The sequence below is a fragment of the Cupressus sempervirens genome, chromosome 2 (genome assembly GCF_028749045.1).
Source record: "Cupressus sempervirens isolate cs-2001-9-10 chromosome 2, ASM2874904v1, whole genome shotgun sequence".
NCBI classification, from domain to species: domain Eukaryota; kingdom Viridiplantae; phylum Streptophyta; class Pinopsida; order Cupressales; family Cupressaceae; genus Cupressus; species Cupressus sempervirens.
Genome location: NC_143119.1, coordinates 633,532,928 through 633,549,743, shown reverse-complemented (window position 1 = coordinate 633,549,743; position 16,816 = coordinate 633,532,928).

Here is a 16,816-nt window from a genome sequence, read left to right as displayed (position 1 = left end):
TGACTACTAAAACACATACAACTGGAATCAAAATGCAACACCATAGGGTTGAAGAGCACCGAAGAGGGTATCCAAATCAACTCTCAAAAAGTTCAAACTAGATCGAAAAGTGCTTGTTGCCCGCCCGCATAGGTTTTTACAAAAACTAGGCGATACTTTAATACAACACAAAAAAGTATTGCATGTCATTTCTAAAGAAGGAGGGTGACACTTTCAGGGACTGAGTGGTACTTCTCCCAAAGGCGTGCAACCCTTTAAGAGTGTCATACGACATTTCTTACAAGGAAGTGTGATACTTCCAGTATCGCACTATATTTCTCCAAGAGGCGTGCAATAGAATCAAGGGACACACGATACAGTTTCAATGGGCGTGCAATACATTTTTGTGTCACACCATATTGATAAAGGGTCACCCAAGAAACTAAAAAAAACACTTAAGGACAAACAAAAGACTACAACTAAGTTTAGAATCTCCACACCAGGGAGTACCAGATCCACATTTCAAGGCAAGAACGCTCGAATTGAAAAAGGAAATATGGAAAGAATACATCTAACCATCTAACAGATAAGAGTAAAATTGCAGAAGGAACATTGTAGTAACTGGAATAACATCACAATGAATATAATAGACAAGTAAGTACATGGTTCCTCCCAACTGTCAATGGCATCATAAGACCATCATGGGCCCTAGCCATCCCCCTCCGTGTAACATCCCAAGCCACCTATGAAATCATTAGTACTGTCATAATAGGGACGTCACTACTAAACATGCTAAAAACTAAAAGCATAAGGAAATCTAATATGCTAGTAGTACAACAAAAGATAAACCTACAAGTAGATAACATCACTTGTCACATGCTAATCATCATAATAAGGAATACGTCAAAGCTAAGATCATCTAAACATGATAAATGACATCCCAATGAAAGCATAAATCATAAGAAGCATACTCTGTAAACCGAAGTACCAAGTGAACACATCCAACAATGGTCGCACTAGTATATATGATCGTCTCTATACACTGGTGCCTAGCAGTGGTGTAGGTGGCTATGCCTCACAACCATGTGGAACCCATAGGTCCACACCTACCGTGCTGATGGAGATAATGATCCAACCACAAACACATGCAAAAAAACATCCATGGCTAACACACACGCCAAGTAGTATGATGACTAAATCCAAGACAAAGACAATGCATAACTATAGGTCTTGGTTAGACATCTCAATGGGCTACTATGTAGGGGTTGACATCATGGAGAGTTGCTTGGCATGTACAAGCCCAAACTCAGATCGTGTGTCCTCAAACTTAAACGGGTGCTCACACATTGTGTCCTTGAACTTAGTTGAGTGCTCACACATTTTATTATCTTAAGTTTTATTACCACCCAAAATTTTCTTTAGTTATATAAAACTTCCTTTACCAACCCATGGTGTCATGATTGCTGGGTTGCAAGATAGAAACGCCCTCCATATGTTACCCTACCCTACCCATGCTCATCCAACGATGAGTGCCCGTAGGCATGCAAATTCCCAACCCAAACCCAATGATCACAATTTTGAAAATACCATGGAAGATCGAGACTCAGAAGTCATTTGATAATGTATGGGCACGTACTCATGTGTGGTGCAACACCATCATGAAGATCATAACAAAGGACTAGATGAGAACCCAAACAAAAAGTCAATCAACTGAACACAAAAATCAAGATGACAGATGCTAGCATCCCAATGCAACATAAGGTGCACAAGTGGTCTGACAGATATCCAAGTCCATGACTCACATTGTGCCAAGAAAACCCAATAAAATAGGGCAGCATGTAAAATGAGGTAAAACCCCAAATTTTGAAAAAAAATACCAAAATTAACCCATTTGGCCTTTGGGTGCAAAAACTCTAAAAATTGAAAAATAAATGAAATCAGGTACCATATGCAAAAACAACTAGCATAAAGGCTCAAAAACCAAAACCCCCATTTCAAAAATAGGGAAAATGTTCATACTTGACCAACTGTGTACAACCAGCAAATATAAACAGAAGGGAACACTAATTCTCAGCCTCCTAAAAAATTGTTGCAAGAATCAAAAGTTGAAATGGAGTGAAAACAATAAAACAAGAAAGCTTTACTTGACAACAAAAGGGGCAAAAACAATAACTCACGCAATAAAATAAATCACCCGCTAAATCTACTCAAAATTATGACAAAGCATAAACTGCTCGAGCCGAATCCAATGAGACCAACCTCATGTAGATCCCATGCTCACAGCTCCCAGAATGAACAAAACAAGAATCCTTTAGAAGAGGATTTCCAAATTTTTTCTCCAAATTCTATTCCCAAAATGTGAGAAGTGAATAATGAATTCACTTTTCCAATACTTATTAACTTTTCGAGTGAATAGTCAATTTCGGAAATTAGCTAGCTGGAGTAGCTAAACTCTAAATCGATCCAAACAAAAATAGGTTATTATCTGTAATTGAAATTCACCTAAGGAAAAGTTGCCAGAAATTAAATCCAAAAATATTTAAAACTCAAAAACCCAAAGTCACAGAAAATCACTTAACACTTTCATGAAAAATGCAAACTTCTAAATGTACAGACACACTCATTGGTCTAATCACATAATACAAATGAGTTCAGATTTACTAATCACCAAAAGGTTTAGATTTAAACAACTAAATAAGGGTACGTCGACCATACAGGGATGACATTGGAAAAATATGAACAACTGAATCACTAACTCCATTTGTCACTGCCAGGGATGTAATTCTTGCAAACTAAAACATGATCAAGTGCAATTGCATATAATATCATAGCTGAAGCAACATGTATTAAAATACCTATTTAATCCATTTACATCACTCACGTTCACAGAAAGCGTAAAGATACAAGAATGAAGTAAATAACTATAGCATAATATTCATCTCATAACATAATCAACAAATATGTCCAAATAAACCATATAACCAGATATCCTCATAGGTCTACTATCATCTCAAAATAGCATCAACATGCAAAATGATAAACTGAATAGCATAGCAACATAACATCTATGGAACTAAATCAAAGTATAACATCTAACCCTTGGGTCATCACGAGGTACAAAATTAAAGTATCAAGTATCTCTCGAATCAAAATAGACAAGGTACAGACTGCAAACACAAGAGGCACTACAAGATTTAATCACCCTATTAGGAGTGGCCTTGTTAGAGGTCTTTGGATTTAGATCACTGCTACAATGGTTAGAGAGTAACAATGAGATAACTTGATTTATGATGTAACTAAATTGCTGATTATAGATCTCAATTCTAGCTTGTATACTTGATCCTTCTTGATCAAATATATCTTTTCAGCTCCACAAGGATATTCTGTTTATCATTATGATTCGCTTCCTCTTAGCATCATTAAATCTTCAATTTTCTTCCATGCATTCACACTTTCTCATCCTCACCTTGACCTTAGATTTATATCTTTTATTTTGTCAAGTCAACTAGAATAAAACTTACAATAATTAATATTCATCTTCTCAGTCGGCTAGAAGCAACAAACAAATCAATTGAACTAAATATGCCATAACAAGAAAATCCTTCGTTAGGTGACCCTGCTCAGTAGACACTAACTCAAAAATGATTTTCCTATGTTAACCAAGTGAACTCGGTCAACACTATTGGATACAATTAATTAATTGTGTATTAGCTTTTTTGCTCCACAAGGATATTATGCTTATCCAAGTATGATGATTCCAAAGAAGTAGATTAGACCACATACAAATCAATGATTCAAAAATTATAGTATGTAGTATATACAAGGCCTGATATTGCTCTAGCATTTGTAAAAATGACAATATTCTTAGCAAATCCTAGAGAAAATCACATGATGGCAATCAAGAGAATCATGAGATATTTGAAAGGTATTGAAGACCATGGCTCATGGTATAAACTTGAAGGCAATTTGGACTTGAAAGTATTTACTAATGCTGATTGCGCAGGAAGTCTTGATGAAAAAAAAGCACTAGTGGTGGAGCATTCTTTTTTGGTAAAATACTAGTGTCTTGGATAAGCAAGAAACAAAATTGCATCTCTCAATCCATAACAGAGGTAGAATATGTGGCAACAATAGTTAATTGTTCTAACATTGTTTGGTTCAAACAATTTTTGGAAGGAATGAAGATAGAGATCAAGGATCCAATAATCATATGCTGTGATAACACTAGTGCAATCAACATATCAAATAATCTAATAATGCATACTAGAACAAAGCACATTGCTATAAAATATCACTTCTTAAGAGAGTTGGTGTGGGATAAAGAAGTTAGATTGGAATATATAAATACAAAAGAACAAATTGTGGACATATTCACCAAGCCATTACCTAAGGATGCATTTATGTATCTAAGAGGTAAGCTAGGATTCATTCCTCTATTTAAAGCTCGCTAAATAAAGCTTAGTGAAGCATTACCAAGAGAAAATTGAAGATCAATCAATTGGTGCATAATTGATAAGGACATATTGCAAATGAATCAGTACTTAAGGTACATTGATATTAACAAAGTTTTTGTCTTTGGCATGTGTTGTCAAAGAGGGAGAAGTTTATTGTCATATCTCATAGAAATTTTTGTCATTCCAAAGAAGGAGAATTTTTTGAAAGAGGGAGAAATTTCTGTGAATAAACTTGGCAGAAGTTGTTGCAGAAAGAGGAAGAATCTAGTGAAAGGAAGAGCTCATGTTGACAAAGGGAGTTCTCAAGAATAAATCCAAAATTTTATTGTGCTATGACATGTTGTGTTGCATTAATTCCAAAGAGGGAGATTGTTGGATACAATTGATTAATTGTGTATTGTCTTTGATGTTACACAAATGTCATATCATTATCAGTCAGTATATGCTGAGCTCACTCACGCAGTGAAGATAGTTTTCTATGTCTACCAAGTATTCTTGCGATTGCCTAGTTCAGAAGGCAGTGTCTACCTAGTTCATTTGGGTGTTGAAGAAAATTTTGTAGAAGATGAGTGTTAACCAAGCTCACTCAGTTAATGAAGAAAAGGTGGATGGAACTAGTGTTAACTGAGCTCACTTGGTTGCCAAAGGATTTTTGCAAGTTTGCAGTATTAATCGAGCTTCTGTTGGTTAACACAAGAAATCACTTTTGAGTTAGTTTCTATTGAGTTAGGTTGGATAACGAAGGATTTTCTTATTTTGGCATATTAAGCTTAATTGTTTTATCTATTGGTTCTGGCTGATTAAGATGATGAATATTAATTATTCTATATTGTATTTGAGCCAACTTGACAATATAAAAGATATAAGTACAAGGTCAAGTTGAGAATTTGAATGTGTGCAAGTATGAAGATGTTATGAATGTGTTGAAGATAAAGAGAGGAAGAAAATTTGAAGGATAAAAAAAGATCTATAATCAGAAATTCAATTGCATTCAAAATTAGGTCATCTCATTGTTACTCTGTAACCATTGTAGCAATGATCTAAATCTCTTAATAGAGTTGGCTTAACAACTATTTGCAAATCCTCTAACAAGATGGCAGTTCTAGTGAATTGTCTCAAGGCCTCTAACAAGGCTACTCCTAACAAGGTGATTAAATCCTCTAACAAGGTCACACCTAATAGTGTGTTCTGTAACCTTTGACAGGGCTGGCTCCTAATAGGACTTACTTCAGAAGAGTGAAAATAGTAACTAGTTACAATTGGTGGTTTTTTCCAAATTGGGTTTCCACATTAAATCCTATTGTCAAATGTGTTCATGCTATTTTCTTTATGTGTTTGCAACTAAGTTAAAGTAAGGGTAATCATAGTTAACATCTAAAGTTTGCATGTTAAGCATTTACCAAGTATAATCAATACTTACTAAGTTACAACATTTTATGTATGTTTACTAAGCATCAATAGTATTCAGTTTTCAATTTGTATTTTATACTGAAATCTAAGGCATCTGGGATTTATTTTAGTATTAATAGATTCACCCCTCCCTTCTTAGTTACTCCTCTTATATTTCCAACACAACACTTAATATATGCAACATTCCTTTGGTAACTGAGTGAGCTTAGTTAACACTAGTTCCATCAAACATTTCCTTTATTAACTGAGTAAGCTTGGTTAACACTCATATTTTGTAAACTTTCCTTTGGTTCCTGAGTGAACTCAGTAGAAACTATCTTTGAACTAGGTAAACTTTGGAATGCTCAGTAGAAATAGAAAACTGTCTTCAATGCCCAAGTGAGCTCAGCATACACTGACTGATAATGATATGACATTTTGTGTAACATCAAAGATAATACACAATTAATCAATTATATTCAACAACAATATGGTTATGATAGTGGGGAATGTTTCTCTTGTGGTCATATTAGCCATAGAGTTGCAGGATATCCTCAAAAGACATCATTAGTAATGAGCAGATGTGCAACCATATCTGAACCTATAATGGGGGATGGAGGTAGATTGCATAGAATCTTTGTGATGATTGACAACTTCCAAGTTGAGCATCAGGGTATTGTAGTCAAGAGTATAGGTACGTTACTTGTATTTTCCACCTCAATAAATTTTAATTATGGTGCTTCATATTCTTTTATGTCACCATCCCTTGTTCAATAATGTGGGCTGGTGGTAGCATGATAGGTAGATAGGTGGCAGGTTGAGTTTGCCAAAGATCCAGAGTATTTGTGTATTCTTTTGTTAGTGTATGTGTGTTGGACTTAAGCTCCTTCACCACCAGAGTTGATATTCATATCCTACCCTTGGGATCTTAAGACATCATGTTGGGCATGGATTGGTTAGCCTCCCATCAAGTGAGTATTGATTGTCAACAATAGTTGGTATGATGTTCTGATGACACGAGTGGGAAGGTTGAACTTGTAGGGGTCTAGAGACCAGTCTCACTATGGATGATCTCAACCAAGAAGTTGAAACATAGTGTACAACATGGATGTCAGATGCTTACAATCTCTAATAGTGACCTAGAGGAGGTTGAGATTCAAGAGGTATCACTTGACAATCAACCACTCCTTCAAGAGTTTGTCGATGTGCTCCTTGATGAGATACTAGGTATATTGATGCAATGTGACATTAATTTTCATATTGAGCTCATTCTAGGAATGGAGACAATTTCTTGGGTGTAATGCCCCACCCAGAGATCCTTGGAACACAAGGATAAAACATGCACTAAATAATAATAATTTTTAGATAAGTTACTTAACAACAAAAAAAGTAACCAAGTACAATAACAAAACACCAGGACAAAGTGATGAGAATAAGGAACATGGCAAGACTCACATGTTAACCTATACTAGCGGAAGTCTTACAACTACTTCCAAAGATCTCCAAGCTCAAAAATGCAACTCACAAACCAAGTAAATGCTCCTAGCATGTTTAGACATACAAGTTCATATCCACTATCAAATCATAATCACAATTTACAAGTAGAGATCAATAATGGTCAAGTAGAAGATGAGGGCCCATAGTTACCACCAATCATCAACCAACACCATGGTAAAAGATAAATAGTGACTCCTAAAATTTGGCTAAGCCTGAAATTTTGAAGCCCTATAAATTGGGTAAGTCTAAATTTCTTAAGCCCTAAAATTTGCTAGAATCTTTATCTTAACACAGAAAGGTATGAAAAATATCTCAAATGAATCATTGCATATATTAAAATATATATTAAGTACAAGGAATTAGTTGAACAATACATTTTAAACTCCATAGAAACATTTGTTGAACTAGGAAGGAGTGCAACCCTAAAGGGTACTCAAAACACCAATCAACTCCCTAACAAAAAGTCCAGAGATACTTGCTATTTGTCCAGGAAAGTTTTTGCAAGAAAACTAGGCAATGCTATAATATAGCTAGGTGAAATTTCTCACTCTATCTAGGTGATACTTTTCACTATAGCTAGGAAATACTTCTTAGTATGGCCAGGCGATAGTTCTTAGTATGGCTATGCAATACTTCACCAGTATCATATGATATTTCACACTACCATGGTGCAATACTTTCTAGTAGCATACAAGCTTTCTCCTTAAGGCATGTGATACTCTTTTAGTATCACCCAATGCTGATCCATTGACACCTAGGATTGAAAAGAAACAACTTGATGAAGAATTAGAAGGGAAAAAGAGTTAGAACCTCCACACTGGGGAGTACCAGATCCACTATAATTAAGGCTTAGACACTAGAATGCATGAAATGCATATAACCATGAAAATGGGAGTAGAATAAAACTATCCATCTTATCCATAGCAACATATAAAGGAACATTCAAAAAGCAACACCACAATGTGCATACATGGTTCATAAACCAAACATCATATGAAGGAAAATATAAATAGATAAGAACCAACACAAAAAAACTCATGTACGATTCCTCCCAACCATAATAACATCATGAGACCTCAAACATCCTAGCCATCCCCCATGTGTAACATCCCAAACTACCAACTAGATATTCAGAGCTATCTTTTAAGGAAATCACTACTAAAGTGTAATAACATCATAAGAACAAGAAATCTAACATGCTAATCCAATAAGTAATAGATACTCCAACTAAGAAAATAACATCATCTAATCATATGCTAAACATCATAATAAGGGATTTCATCAATAAAACTAACACCATCTAAACATGATATCCAAGCATTTCAATGAAAGCATAAATCACAAGAAAGCATACTCCAGAACTTGAAGTACCAAGTGAAAACATCTAGCAATGATCACACTAGGACAATAGACCATCTCTGTACACTGGTCCCCAATAGCAGTATATGTAGATACGCCTCCCAACCACATGAAATCCCTAGGTCCACTCTCACATGCTGATGGAGATAATGATCCAACCACAAACACACTCAAAGAAACCATCCATGGCTAACACTCACACCAGATAATATAATGACTAGAACCAAGATCATAGACAATGCATAAACTATAGGTCTTGGTTAGACACTCAATGGGCTCCTATGTAGGGGCTAACATCATGGAGAGTTGCTTGACATCAACAAGCCCAAGCTAGCATTGGCAGCTACTCTTCCCAATGGAAGGAGCACAATCCAATTTTAATTGTCTTAAGTTTTATTACCACTCACACATTTTATCTAGTTATCACTTACTTAAAACTTCCCATGCAATGCTTTGGAGATAGAAGCCCCCTCCATATGCTACCCTACACTACCCATGCTCATCCAATGATGAGTGCCCATAGGCATGCATATTCCCAACCCAACCCCAAATGATTATAACTTCTAGCAAGTCCATGGAAGATCAGGCCTCGTAAGTCACCCGTCAAATGCATGTACACATACTCGTGTGTGGTGCACCACCATTTCAAAGATCATAAAACGAGGACTGGATGAGAACAAAAACAAAATATCACTCAATTGAAAACAGACTCGAGAGGATGGATTCTACATGAATCCCAAGGAACAATAAAACCATAAATCATGAACTCATTCAATTGGTCTCAATCTAGGAGTATGGATTTTACATGAATCCCAATGATGCAACAAGACCAAACATCTTGAACTCACTCAATCGGCCTCAATCTAGGAGTATGGATTCTACATGAATCCTAGTGTCCATGAAATAACAAGGGTCCAAAAGAAACAATAACACCAGGTATAAAATCACTCAACCAATAAAAAGTTCAGAGAATGGATGTGACACACATTCCAATGCAAAATAAAACTGAAAAAATGGTTTGATTGACATCCTCCAGATAATCCAAGTCCATGATCAACATCATGCCAAGAAAACTTGAGAAAATTGGGTAACACATAAATCAAGGCAAAAAACCTCAAAACTAAAAAATTTCAAAATTAAAACCCATTTGGTCTTAAGGTACAAAAGCCACCAAAAAAAAAAAAAAATTGGGTTTGTAGTCCATATGGAATTTTTTTTTTAGCATAACAGTGCAAAATGCCAAACCCTCATCTCGGAAAACAAGGAAATGCTCATACCTGCCCAACCGAGTAGAGCTAGCATACAAAAATAGAGGGGAACACTAGTTCTCAGCCTCCTAACAAATGGTTACCAAAAATAAAAGTAGAAACAAAGCCAAAATAAGAAAACGGGAGAGCCCTACCTCGCAACCAAAAGGAAAAAATGAGAATTTGAACCATAAAATAAAAATCCCTCAGAAGTAGCTAAAAATCATGACAATCCAAGGTCTCCTTGAGTTGGATCCAATGAGACTGATCTTGTCATAATCCCACACCTATAGCTCCCACAATGAACATAATGATAAATCCTCATGAAGAGGATTTTGGGTTTTACTCTCAAACTTTCTAATTCAAAAGTGAGAAATGAGGAATTAAATTCCTTTTTGGATACTTATTCATTTTTCGAGTGAATAATTGATTAAGGTAAATAACCAACCTACCTAGTTAAACCCTAAAACAACCCAATTGAAAATAGGCTATTCTAATTAGAATTCATCTATGGCAAAGCTACTAGAAATTAAAAACAATAAAAATAAAGCCTAAAAACCCAAAATCACATAAATTTCCTTAACAACTTTTGCGACAATATGAACCGCTAAATGTATAGACATGTTCACTGGTCTAATCACATAATGCAAATGAGTCCAGATTTATCAAATCACTGGAAATTTAATTTAAACAATTAAATAAGATACGACAACCACATAGGGACGACATTGGTAAATATGAACAACTGAATCACTAACTCCATGTGCCACTGCCAGGGATATAAATCTTGCACACTAAACAACACAATCAAGTGCAATTGCATATAAAAACATAGTTGAAGCAATAAATGCATTAAAATAACCTAGTTTAACCATTTATTCAATTATACTAAAATAATATATTTACGTCACTCATGTTTGCATATAGCATAATGAAGCAAGAATGAAGTAAATAACCATAACATTAAATCCATCACATAATTTAATTAGAGATATTTCCAAATACTGGATAACCAGATATCATCATAAAACATACTTTCATCTCAAAATGGCATCATCATTCAAAAATGATCAACTTAACAACATAGTAGTCTAACATCTATGATATAGAAATCAAAGTATAACATCTGACCCTCAGGTCATATCAAATTTGAAACATAACATGAGTAACAAGTATCTCTTGGATCAAAATATAACAAGGTAAATATCTGCAACACATAACCAAAGAATCCAACATGGACAATCCATTTCTAATTATTTAAGCATTTAATAATGGTAGTTTACACAACATGAAAAGGCACCTAAAACACATAAGCAAACACATTCATATATATGACTAACCACTGCTATTGGAACCTAGTTTGGTGTTGCAGGGTAATAATACATAGTGCAATCGCTGCACACATCTCAGGGTAATCACAAAACAATATTATGATACCACATCAATCCTGGTAACCAATGGCACAAACCTTAGTGAACCATATAACACATCATAATCTCATAAGTCAACCATAAGCATAATGAAAGCAACTAATACAATAACATAAATCCAGTCACCTAAAGAGCATAGACCACTCATGGTCCCAATCATAATCTCTTCACAAAAAAAGATCAACAAGGTTGCATCCATCAAGATGACTTACATAAATCAAATGGGAGAGGCACTGCATCGGGCATCTTACCACATGACTAATTAGGAGTTGAGAGAGCTTTAATTGCAACTAGAAGAGTTGTTGGCCAAGGGCCATATTCATCTAGTGTATCCCTATGAAGTGCACTAGTTATATTCATTAAAGATAAGGTCAGATCCTTGCAATTATGCATTGACTATCAGTAATTGAGTAAGGTGATGGTGAAGAACCGATCTCCCTTGTTAAAGATAGATGACTTGCTTGATCAGATGAAGGGAGTGAGAATATTCTTTAGATTGACCTTAAGTTAGGATACCATCAACTTTGGATCCATGAGGTTGATATTCATTAGATAGATTTTTGTACACGCTATGGGCATTATGAGTCCATGGTTGTACACTTTAGGTTGATCAATGTCCCATTAGTCTCTATGACTTTGATGAAAGGGTATTCTATACCTACCTTAATCGGTTTTTCCTTATTTTTCTAGATGACATACTATCTACTCCAAGATAGTGGAGGAGCATGAGGTCTATTTATGCTAGGTAATGCATTGCTTACATGACAATTAATTGTATGGAAACTTGTACAAGTGCAAGTTCTTCTAGTCTAAGGTGAAGTATTTTGGACAAATAATTACAAGTGAGGGTATTGCAATGGATTTTGGTAATCCAAGCTATCATGGATTGATCAACACCCACTAGTGTTATTGAGTTTCATAGTTTCATGGGGTTGATAGGATACTACTAGCCATTTGTGAAGGATTTATCACATGTGGCTCACCCTATTATTTCTCTTCAATAGAAGGGGAAGAAGTATATCTAGAGTGATCATTGTGAGTCAACATTTGAGGCTCTTAAGGAGTGATTGACCCATGTGTTAGTTCTTGGGGTGCCTAATTCTTCAAGTGATTTTATGGTGTATATAGATGTGTCATTAGAGGGTGTGGGTGCAATATTGATGTAAGATGGTTGATTGATTACATATTAGTCTAGGAAGCTCAAGGACCATGAGTTGAACTACCACACTCATGATTTTGAGTTAGTGATAGTTGTGCATGTGCTTGTGCATTGGAGACATTTCCTTTTGGGACATAGGTTGGAGTTGCATAGTGATCATTGTAGCTTGTAGTATATCTTTACTCAGCCAAACCTAAATGCATGTCAATGTCACTGGATGAAGTTTTTGTGTGAGTATGATTTTGATTTTCATTTCATCAAGGATAAGGAGAATGTTGTCGTTGATGCCTTGAGTAGGAGAAGGCATGAGATTTTAGTTTTTTCCTTAGGGGTGGATTTTCCAAGCCATATCTTAGAGGCTTCTCCTAGTGACACATGGTATCAGGAGGTTAGAGTGGAGATTGAGTTTGGATGTACCCTTGAGGGGTGGTTTTCTAAATACTCTTTAGAGTTTGATGAACTATTGCGATACTTAAAGAACATTTATGTGCTAGTGTTGAGAGAACTTCATTCCTTAGTTTTTTCAAAGGCACATCACACACCATATTTTATACATCCCAATGTCAAGAAGATACATCAATGACATTGGTTCTTCTCCTTGTTTGTTGGAGTAAACTCTTCATGCTACAGTAAATACTGATACTTGTCCTGCTAAGTGAACGTACGGGTCACTGCGAGTATATCTATCACACTTCTGTCTCAGGTTACAAATGCAAGGTTTGTTGCAGATAAAATGAATACTAAATACTTAGCATAAGAGGGATCTCTCATGTGTTTGGTGTGTCTATCATGCAAGCAACATTCAGGTCATCCTAGCGTTTATGCTCTAATGCTTATGTTAACTTGCTACGTTAAAAGGGATAAATGTTCTGGTCATTCTGGCTTCTTGTGCCTCAAATGCTTACATTTAATCTCGACAAACCAATAACATATGTTATATTCATATTTCCATGATTTCAATGTTAGTGGGAATTATATAATATACCAGCTTTATTTTATATCCAGTGATGATAAATCGTCGAGGCTTGGTAACCAGACCTAGGGTTGCATTTAACATAGTCTTGCATTACATACTTCATTTGCATAACTGCACAATTCAATGGTCATTTTGTTCATACTCTACATGCATCAGATTCCTCCATGGGAATTATATAATATACCAGCTTTATTTTATATCCAGTGATGATAAATCGTCGAGGCTTGGTAACCAGACCTAGGGTTGCATTTAACATAGTCTTGCATTACATACTTCATTTGCATAACTACACAATTCAATGGTCATTTTGTTCATACTCTACATGCATCAGATTCCTCCACGGTTGCACAAGCATTTGGTTCTTCGATTCACACTCCTTAATAGAATACTTGTGACTGTCAAGCAAAAACACGCAACACTACATGAGATGTCAGTTCATACATATGCATTCTATCTAAATACAACATACATCTCATGTACATCAAAGAAAAACAAAATAGACAATGACATGTACATAGAAAATTGACTCGAAATCTCGTATATATATATATATCAAAAGAATGGGTCAGTACAAAAATGGGCGCTACTCAAGTGCAATCAATCAAAAATGATACATGTGGTGCTGGCACACCAATTGATACATAGCCAGGGATCAAAATCAAAGATCACATATGGAGTGTCTAACTCTGTCTCGAACCCTCACGTCTAGGAGGAGCAGGGGCAGCAGGTGGCGGAGGCGGTGGTGGCATATCTAGCTTGACAGGTTGTCATGCGCCTCCAGACTCTCGCGCGTATTGAGAGAATCACTGAACTTGGAATGTCTCATCCGGTACCACGCTAGTATATGCAGCATAATAATAAGCTGCTCACACTGACTGAAATTGGATCTCATCCTGCATTAGCTCTAGCCTCCGCTCTACAGTCTTCGCGCACTCCCTCTGACAATCTATCTCTTGCTATCTCTCCACTAGTTGCACATCTCGAACTGCTACTACAATCTATAACTCTCCCAACTATCAGGAGGTCGCATGAACCTGCTCTTGGTACCTTCATACCGCATCCTGCACCCCACCCGCGGGCTGATCTAGCATATCCTCATCTAACATCTCACGTGCCTACTACTGTGGTGGTGCCTGCGGCTATGGTGGCACCTGCTACTGTGGAGCCTCCTGCTGAGGGACCTCCTCCTCTGTCCTCTGCCTGCGGCATCAGCTCTGTCCACTCCCACTACCCCTAGCACCTAGGTTTGATCCCATCTGACGTGGGGGAATCTGCATCTGCTGAACCCGGTACCAGACTCGTGACTACTACTGTGGCTAAACTGGTGACTGCGGCTGTGCCTGCTGCTGCTAGGGTGCCTGTCTCTCTATCTACACTGCCTATCCTGCCATGCCCACTGGATCTGTAAAACATGGGAATGGATGGCTAATAAAAAAATGCCTTATATGTAGGCATCATCCTAGCATTTTCTATCGCCGACAGGTAGTCACACTAAACTGCAGCTAGGCTACGGATATCTATCATGGATTGCCCTGGATCCATTCGTGCTGGCCACCCTCGCTCAATATCCTTCTACAACTTGGCATAGGCGCAAAACTCAGGCAAAATATCCGGTGGTCGGCCATACTGCCGCCAGACTCGAGAGATCACAAATCTCTCCATAATAGATGTCGTCCTACCCACCAGTGGTCAAGAACTGAACATCCACGGTAACTCTCTGGGAGCATCATCCCAGTCCTCTGTCTCTTGCTAGAGTCGCCATACAACAAACACCAGGTCATCAAGACATATCCTCCACTGCTCTATCTTACCTAGGTGGGCCTGGGTAATATGCCCTTGATATCTGCATATGTAGGGCTCCATGGGCTCCCAGGCATCCTCAAAATCGACCTACATACGGGAAGATGCTTCTAGGCCCAAATCTACAAAACATATGCCCCCACTGCTATGGTCTTCTTCTCATGGAAGATGACCTCATGCATCTCATGGAAAAGGTGGGCCAACATGCACTGACCCCAACCGAAGATCTTTGGTGCCTCTAGCATCCTGCGAAGCATGGCACTCCATCCGCACTCCAACCCATGCTGTCCTCTATCAAGACATAAGAAATAGCTTAGAAATATACCCAACATAGATGCCAGCCTGTGTGTGGGTCCATAGGTATGCATCAGCTCATCCCAGCTAATGGCCTTGCCTCTCGGTAACTCTCTCTTGAACACAACAGATAATGCCTCTGTCCCTGCTCGGGGCACTATATCATAAATAACTCAGGCTCCGTGAAAATGAATCGTCAGAATCTTCCAGATGTCCTCCAGAGTGATGGTTATCTTGCCCATCGACAAGTGGAAGGTGTTTGTTTTCAAATGGAAATGCTCCACCAAAGCTGTGAGTAAGCCGTGATTCACCATCACGGCTAGAATCCGGCATAGAGAGGATAGCCCCAATCGGGCAATGTGTGCTTGATCTGCGTCATCAAGACTCCGCAATAGCTCTCCATATGGCAGATAGTGTGATCTGAATGAAACATCTCCAAAGACCTCCTGCATGTACAAACAAAAAAATGACAAACAAACGATTAGTATCAACTCGAAACGAAGCATCAAAACGAACTAAAATGCAAATTTGGAGTACAAAAATCAAAATTTTAAGCATAACTATCACAGGATTTCGTGCAAAATTTGTACAATCTCGTGCAAAATTTCAGAGCTTCACGCGAAATTATTATTTCTTTGCACAAAGATTCTCGTATTCGTGCGAAAAAAAACTTGCTTGCACGAAAAAAGAGATGTCCGCGTGAGAAAAGACATTCTCACACGAGACACAAATCACCTCGCGTGAAGAAACTCAATCTTTGCGTGAAACCAAATTTGTCTCGTGCGAAGATCCTCAGGCTGCACGCGAAGAAACAGTGTAACCTATTTCTTCACGCGAAGAAAGAAGATCTTCATGCGAGAAGAGATTGATATCGCATGAAGATCGAATTGACAATCCTAAAACATGCTAAAACATGCAATAAATGACCTTGAAATGCATGAAAACAAAAGTACAAAGATGATAAATCGACGACTCACCGGTGGTCTGTAGTTTGCTGGCCGACTGTGTCGTCTAGAGCGCTCAAAATGATGATATCTCACGTTCACTGCCATGTCTCTATCAGAGCTCAAAATCACTACAAGACAAAAGCACAAATAAATTGAAAATGACCCTTCGAGCCCTTATATAGCTGTTGACCCAAATTTTTCAAAGTGCTCGAATTTGCGCAAAAATCACACCCTTGGCTAATTGGACTGTTCTGGATCCATTTTCAAGATCAAATTTAAAATCTG